Genomic DNA, 8,735 nt, shown 5'->3' on the forward strand with positions numbered 1-8,735 from the left:
ACCAGGGGTCTAACCTCTCGCCTTGGCTTTTCAACCAATACTTGGCAACTCTTGCCCACTGCATTGCCATTTTTTGCTCAAATTTCCAGTGCTACGCTGACAACACTCAACTCATTTTCAGGCTGCCCTCTGCCACCTCCTCTCCCTCTCTAATCTCTGATTGCCTAACTGCAATTCAAGATTGGTGTGCCGCCAATGATCTTTGTCTGAATGCCAGCAAGACGGAGATCCTCCTCATCGGCACACCTTCACCATCCTTTCCCCTCACTCTCTGGCCGGCCTCCCTTAGCCCTCCTCCTACCCCCACCTGCGAGGCTAAGAACCTCAGGGTCATCTTTGACTCCATTCTTTCCTTCTCCGCCCACATCTCTGAGGTCTCTAAAAAGTCAAATTTCCGACTGCACCTCCTCAGATGTACTCTGCCTTTCCTCTCCTTCCCCCAGAAGCTCATGGTATCTGAAGCTCTGGTTCTCTCTAGCTTGTACTATTGTAACAGCCTCTATCTAAATCTACCTGCCTCTACTCTCCGCCCTCTGAAACTAATCCAGAACAGGACTGCAAGACTTTTCCTTGGCCTCAAGCCCTGGGATCGTATCTCTCCAGCTCTGAAATCTCTCCACTGGCTCCCAGTGGATGCAAGGATTAAATTCAAAACCCTCTGCATTGTCCACAAGGCTTTCTGGGGCCTGGGGCCAAAATACCTTCAGCTATCCCTCTGCAAATACCTCCCCTCTCGAGCTCTTCGCTCCTCTACCTCCAACTCACTCAGGGTCAGTTTTTCTAAGAAACGAGCTGGGGGTAGATCTCTGTCTTCGGCTGGGTCCTCCATCTGGAACAGCCTCCCTGCCACTCTAAAACTTGGGGAGAACCATCTCTGGTTCCGGAAGCACCTCAAGACCTTCCTCTTTTCTTCTGCCTTCGCTCCCCCTCTCCCCTGCTGATCTGTTCTCTCTTGGCACCGTGCACCTTGCCACCCTCTATCTTTTGGGCCCAGGTACCTGCTCATCCTGCCACCCTCCCTCACTGCCTCCGGGCCACCCCTTGCACTGGAGTCTGTATCTGTACCCATACAGCCCCCCTTTTTCTTCCTGCACTCACTTATCAGACCTACCCTGTCTGCTGCCTTAAACCTAGCACTTGCAAATTGCTGGCTGCATTACCACTGTTTGTTGCCTTTATTATTTATTCATTGTTATTTATCTGTTTTTCCTCTGCTTCACACTTTCCACTTCTCCCCCCTTCCATGCACTTTTTCCCTCCCCCCCATGCACTTGCGCGTTCTCAATGTCACTGGGCCTAGTAAGATCGCTGTTTTTGTTCTCCCCTGTTCCCCTCCCTTGCCTTGTCGCGCTCTGAAACACTTGTGTACGAGCGCGACAGAAATGAAATAAAATATCAATCAATCAATTGTGCAAATAAAATATTTAACCCTTTACCTGATTTCACTCGCTTATTTTAAAGGTGCAAGTAGAGTCACAATTGACTGCATATATTATTACCAGATCTTTCAAACAAAGTCTCCAAACATCTCAAAACTACAAATATGAGGGTGCCCCATCAATGGCTTGCCCAAACCTCTAATTTCAATATTTTTTTGTCCAACACATTAACTCAACACAAATACAAACAGACAGAAATAGTCGAATTTTCACATGTAAAACCGCACTGATCACCCTTATTCCTCTTGCCCCTAATTATTACTCTGATCACAGAGTTTAGGTCATCGTCTTATATGGACCTGTCCATACGTATCCTAGAGGCTCTGACTGGAGTGTAAAATGACCTCTTCTGTACTCTTTGAGTCAGGACTCGTTAGGCATTACTCATCTCCTCACACAATATTTCTGTTACTTTTAAAATTACCACAACCCCACCCCCTTAATATGTATATGATCATATTTTATTTTCTGTTGCCTCTGTATCTCATAATACATACCATAATTCACAGATGCCAAGTGTGCAATGCTGATGGTCATGGAGAGACTCCCCCAACAGAAATGAGAGCATACTGCAATTTTTGTCACTCACCTTGCCATTTCCCTCAGCCATCTCCCCACCTCCGTCAGCACATCAACATGAAGCCTGGGTCCTTGTCCATGAATCTTTATGAAAGACTTTAGGGTCCCAACTGGAGGTGTCAAGTGAACAAGGGAATCTCTTCCCATCAAGCTTTCTGTCATCCATGATTTCTGGCTCAGAAACATAGACAAAAAGATAAAGCAGTCATCTGGAAGAGTATCTCAACAGTCATTATTAGATATGGGTTCAAAACATGTTTTCTACACACTCTCAAAGACATTATGCCTCTCTCCTGCTTTTATAGTCTTTTGTACACCATGCCCCCGTTAGTCATACTTGGCATTAACACTTGCTGTCTGACGGATAGACTGATGGGCTGTTTAAGACCCGGCTGTACACAATTACAACATTCTTCAACTTCAGCCAAAAACAATTTTAATCACATCACTGTCCATCCTTTATCTCCTTTTCAGGGTCCTGCCAAGTTTAGTTAGCCCTTATACTGTGGAGAAATAAGTAAGCTCAATTATATTATGCCAAGTAATGTAGCTGGTCTGTTTAAATTGGTAGTTTCCCTTGCCTTTATCTGACTCCATCATCAATCTTCTCTGCTTTTCCTGCCAAGTTCCAAGATTAACCTCCCAGACTCAATTATCCCACAGCAAGATGCTGCCAAAAACCATTGCATGTATCGGTTTCTGTTGCTTTATCAGCATGAGTCTGCATTTTCCACACCTGTCCTTAACAATAGACACCACTTTGTGCTTGAGGCATCCATTTTGAAATACCTCTCAGTCTGCCTTCAGTATTACTCTTTCAGGGAGTCATTATTTAATTATTTAAGCATTTCTCACTCACCCTATATTCATGATATATCCTTATACATGTATAATATGTGTGTGATATTTAAAGCACCCTTCACTTCCTGTGTAATTTTAACCCAAATATGTGCAGCACTATATGCACTTTGTACCTTAAAATAAAGGTACTATAATCCTGATTTCTGAAATAATGCAACCATTGATCTGCCTATCATGATATTTGTACTCAGTAGAGGGGCGAGGGGTCGACACCACTATGCAGTTTAATACCAAACTAGTTGTAGTAGACCTTTGTCTGAAATGGCCCATTTTATAGCACTTAACGGACTCCCAAATGCAAACACATTGGCCAAAACATTCTTAGAACAAGTCATTAAGCTACATGGCTTCCCTTCTGTGATAATTTTGGATCGGGGCAGCCAGTTTGTGTCCCAATTCTGAAAAAGATGTTGTAGCATGGCACAGATCGAAGTACGTTTGTTCACTAGCCACCCTCCTCAAACGGATGGACAAACTGAAATAACTAATTCAACGTTAGAGCAGTATCTCCCTTGCATGCTTCCCCAGGCTGATCAGAATTGGGTTGATCTCTTATGGATAGCTAAATATGCATATAATAAATCGGTGCACGCTTCCACAGGGTACAGCCTGTTCTATGTACATCTGTTAGCAGCGAAGAAGCCCATAAAAGGTTTACAGACCACAATCGAAGGAATTCCCCTAGTTGTCAGGTGGGCGATAAGGTATTGTTAGACACTAGACACATCCAATTATAGGGACCTAGGAAGTTCCACCCTACGTTTCTGGGCCCTTAAACAATATATCAGCAGTAATCATTCCCGTTGCTATGAGACTGGTGCTACCACCCACCATGGGCACTCATCCTGTGTTCCATGTCTCATTGCTCAAACCCGGCCAACCATGTACACTCCTCCGGCTCCGGTACTGGCTGACAGCAAGCCAGAATATGAGGTTAAAGACATTCTCGACTCTAAACTGGTGAGACACACTCTTTATTATCTAATAGATTGGAAGGGTTATGGGGCACAGGATCACACATGGGAACCCACCACTAATGTACACACACTACGGTTTGTGGCAAGGTTTCATTGGAATCATCCAACCAGACCAGGTCCCAGCAGTCTCCTCTTAGGTGGTGCCTTGGTGGGGGGTACTGTTATGATCACAAGGGGGTCTCCATATCACTCACATACTCACACTACACCTGGGGCCAAGAAAAGGGAAGGCTGGACTTCATTGTTGCGTGTCTGGTGATAATCATGGCCATATTTCTGGCTTTTAATATTGTGTAGGCTGTCCCTCCAAGGTGGCCACCCTGAATGGCCATCCGGATTGTACCAATACCGCCTACACCAGGGCGATTCCTTTTCCCGCAGATCTGCATCCTAGTGCGCATGGATGGGTGACTATTTAAAGCACACTCATGCTTTCCTCCTCGCTTTGCGTTACTCTGCTTGCAGCAGCGAGACGCATACCGCAGGCTCCTGCTTCCAGCAACCTGATCCTGGGAAGAAGGAAAGAAACCACAGGTTAAAAACGGATTGCTACAAGGAAACAACAACAATAGCATGCACAGATCACTCACTGTGTCACGTGTCTCGTCTCTGCATTTCCTGTGATTCCGGTGCCCCATCTGTCCCTCAGCGGCTCCAGCTCCATCTGCTATGGTCCTGGTGCTGCATCTGTCCCTCAGCTGCTGCGGCTCCTTCAGCTCCAGGTATTTTATCTCCGGCCCGGCACATATAAAGGCAAAGAGGAAGAGAAAGTGAATGCACATAGTCAGCGTGTTAAAGCAGCAATACTAAGCAGTTTACAAGGACTAGCACGGGCGCAAAGCAGCACCAGCACATGTACATCAAAGCTCTGAGAGCGCACCCGAGAAGTGCAGCACAGAGACACTGAGAACTAATACAAGTGCAGCACAGAGATTCTGAGAACAAAGACAAGTGGAGCGCAGAGACACAGACAACAAGGGCAAAAGACTAAAGTGAAAAGCGGACATTAGCCAACCCCCACCCAAGCCACAGCTAGTCTGGGCAGAATCAATGAAGCAACTGGCACAGACGAAGAATAGGAATCAAGCATCCCTGTGACAGTCAACAGGTGCGTCCAGCCTCTTCCATGGGAGGGGGTGATAGACAGTGGGCATTACTCAAGCATGACTCTCACATGATACACATGTTTTGTTTTTAGGAAGAAGCCCAATCTCGCACAATGCCAGTTATCCTTGGGTTACCGCATCGTGCACCTATACACCACACTCCCACTCCTTCCACCCCATACTTGGATGGTGTTCCCTTTTAGCACTACACATGTGTGGGGCGACCAGAGGCAAGGAATTATCATCACAAGGTCCAGGCGATTCTGCAGAGTTCATGGTAAGCGTTAACCTAGTGTGTGTAAACAAGATGTAATGTATATTATGCTTCACATGCAAAATACTGGCAACAAGGGAAAAGAAAAACTGTTCTATGGGTCACATGAAGATTTTATTTAGGCTCAAGGCAGACCCTTTTGGCTTGTTGGTGGGCAAACTTCACAAAGAACTCCTTCACTTCAAGCCTGGCTTTTACATCCCCCAGCTATTTACAACTGCAATAAACAGTGGCTGTTCAGAGGTGTTGAAAACAGACTTTCCCTAGACTTCAAGTCTTTGAAAGGGCAGTTATGAGCAGGCCAAATGCTATGGCTTGCGCCTACAGTTATCAAGAAATAGTATAGATTATTTGGTTAGTATTGTGGTAATAAGGCAGAGACACAATAAAGTTAAGAATTCTTGTTTATTCAAATGTAGTTGTTGCCTACATCGTTCAGATATATTGTTAGCTTCACAATCTATTTCTGTCTTGTGGTGCTTAAATTCTTATGAGTCCATTCGTGTAGGTTCTTAGATGTCCTTATTGGGTTTTCATTCTCATGAGTCCATATATGCAGGTCTTGATATGCTTATTGAGTTATTGATTGCAATTCAAATGTATTGTTGATTTCACAATAGATGACTAATTATAGTACTCTTATGAATCAGGGTCCTGTTGATTTCCTCATTACAATTTGGTCCTTTAGGTGTCTTGAAAGTCGATTGTAGTTTTAGTGCTGTGTATTTCCTCTGATTGTTGTTTTGCCTCTTCTGTATATTGCCTCTGATTTATTATTTTGCCTCGACACGTGTTTCCCCAGTAGAGAATATACTGGTTCCTCGGGAGTTCTTTGGGTGAACGGACCACTGTGTGGTTATGTGAGCCTATTAATCACTGTATGGACAACAGAAAAGAGTAAATAGAATCAGTAAATGAAAGTATCAAGGTAGAAAAAGAAAAACAGTGTGGGAGAAAAGTTGGCACAATATTGTGATCTGCTTGCAAGTTAACAATATAGATTTTAACAAATTATACTTGTTGCTGAACAGTAGTGGTTTCACACATATCGTTTGAAGTTTCTGTTTCAGAACTTTGTTGAAAAACCGTATTACTCATTACTGAGCTTACCTCAATGGGTTTAGGGGTTTCCTGCTTGTCGTACAGAGTCCTTTGTTGGCTTCTGGTTTATATTATTTTGGAGTTTTAAAGACAGTGTTCCCATGGCTGTATGTAACAGAGCTTATCGCTCGTCATTATTTCGGTATCTAGATTGTCCACGAAATTGGCAGGAGTAAAGAAAAAAGTGCGCGCTTACCTTTAATATGTAGTTCGATAGTGTTATCGGAAAGTGGTTCGGTATGATAGCCGAGTTCGAGTCGAGACGCAATGCTACAATAGTGCATCCGCGTTCTTGTTTTTATATTGCATGGTGACATCGAATTGTGACGTAAGTGCGTAATGGATAGCGTAATGTTAGATCGGTCGGTTGGCCCGTGCCGAGTGCCATCTTGGAATGGGAAGAAATATTCACATTTTGAGTACAATATATAATGTTGATAGTTTTATTGCGATCTACATTGTTGATTTCAAAGAATTCAGAGTTTAGAAACAAAAGCCAGAGTACATGTGCGTTGTAGGACCGCAAATATGATTGTATTGCGGTAGTGGTGACATATGGTAGTCATGCTACTGATTTAAAGCGAACTGTTGAAATTAATTCTATTTTTGCACTGAAATCACTTGCTGAGTGCTTGAGAAATACCGTATAATGATGTGTAGTGATATTTTAAGGCACATTTTTGAAAAGGATTGTATATCTGCACTAAAATCGCTTGCTAAGTGGCTCGAGAAATGTGGTGATTTGTGTTGGTTGGGCTGAATTTTTGATAGAAAATGGACCAGCTCATTGTCTGAATTTAAACCAGTGTGACAACAATCCATTACACAGATCCATTTTGCTTCTTGTTGGCGAAGTAACCGTTCTCTGTTGCCCCCCCTTTGGGGTGGGTTTATTTTTTGTATGCCAAAGAATTTCATTGTCTCCATGTGCTCCAGTGGATATTTTGAGAGGAAATGGAGAGCCAGTGGGGATGTCATATCTTTGTTTTTTATGCTTCGAATATGTTCTGATATCCGGATTTTGAGTTTGCGAATTGTACTGCCTATGTACATTTTGTGGCATGGGCAGGTAATGCCATAGATAACATATGTGCTGTTGCAATTAATGGAATCTTGAATGTAGGCATCTTTTCCATTTGGTAGTTTGAAGGATTTTTTGGCATCCTCTGTGTATTGACAGAAATTGCAGGAGCCACATTTAAAATTTCCTTGAAGTTTGGCTTGATTCCAAAGTTGTTGGAGACAAGGTTCCTTGTTGCGATATTCAAAATGAGAAGGACAAAGGATATTTTTAAGATTCGGCGCTCTCCGGAAGGTAAGGTTTGGTTGATCTGTAAGGTGCTCACTAAGGTCTTTGTCTGCCTTGAGAATATCCCAGTGTTTTGACAAGATCTTTCTGAGTTTCTGTGATTCTCTGTTGTAGGTAGTTATGAATCTTGGAAGATTACTCTTAGATTCTTGGATACTCGTTTTATTTTGGAGGAGTTCTGTTCTGGGTCTCAAAAGTGTTTTAAGACGAGCCTTTTTGAGTAGTTTATTATGCACTTACGTCACAATTCGATGTCACCACGCAATATAAAAACAAGAACGCGGATGCACTATTGTAGCATCGCGTCTCGACTTGAACTCGGCTATCATACCGAACCACTTTCCGACAACACTATCGAACTATATATTAAAGGTAAGCGCGCACTTTTTTCTTTCCTCTTGCCAATTTCGTGGACAATCTAGATACCGAAATAATGACGAGCGATTAGCTCTGTTACATACAGCCATGGGAACACCGTCTTTAAAGCTCCACTATTACCCAAACATTTGTTAATTACAGCACACTATTTTTTAGGCACCCGCTGCAAGTGGAAAACTCTACAACCACTGATCCATTGATAAAACTTAAAAACTCCAAAATGATATAAACCAGAAGCCAACAAAGGACTCTGTACGACAAGCAGGAAACCCCTAAACCCATTGAGGTAAGCTCAGTAATGAGTAATATGGTTTTTCAACAAAGTTCTGAAACAGAAACTTCAAACGATAACTTCAAACGATATCTGTGAAACCACTACTGTTCAGCAACAAGTATAATTTGTTAAAATCTTTATTGTTAACTTACAAGCAGAACACATTTACTGATTCTATTTACTCTTTTCTGTTGTCCATTACAGTGATTAATAGGCTCACATAACCACACAGTGGTCCGTTCACCCAAAGTCCTCCTGAGGAACCAGTATGTTCTCTACTGGGGAAACACGTGTCGAGGCAAAATAATAAATCAGAGACAATATACAGAAGAGGAAAAACAACAATCAGAGGAAATACACAGCACTAAAACTACAATTGACTTTCAAGACACCTAAAGGACCAAATTGTAATGAGGAAATCAACAGGACCCTGATTC

General features: G+C 42.9%; 1 long non-coding RNA gene across 1 annotated transcript in view; it reads right to left on the reverse strand.

Moving 5' to 3' along the window:
• LOC138492244 (uncharacterized) overlaps nucleotides 1-5,559 on the reverse strand; it is a 42,715-nt gene extending 37,156 nt beyond the window's left edge. The window contains exons 1-2 of the long non-coding RNA XR_011276172.1: nucleotides 4,447-5,559; nucleotides 2,029-4,365 (exon numbers count right to left, since the gene is read on the reverse strand). This is a non-coding gene — a long non-coding RNA (uncharacterized lncRNA). The remainder of the gene's footprint in view (nucleotides 1-2,028; nucleotides 4,366-4,446) is intronic.
• Between the last annotated feature and the right edge of the window lie 3,176 nt (nucleotides 5,560-8,735).

Source organism: Ambystoma mexicanum, chromosome 10 (assembly GCF_040938575.1).
Source record: "Ambystoma mexicanum isolate Mex_15411 chromosome 10, UKY_AmexF1_1, whole genome shotgun sequence".
Taxonomy (NCBI): domain Eukaryota; kingdom Metazoa; phylum Chordata; class Amphibia; order Caudata; family Ambystomatidae; genus Ambystoma; species Ambystoma mexicanum.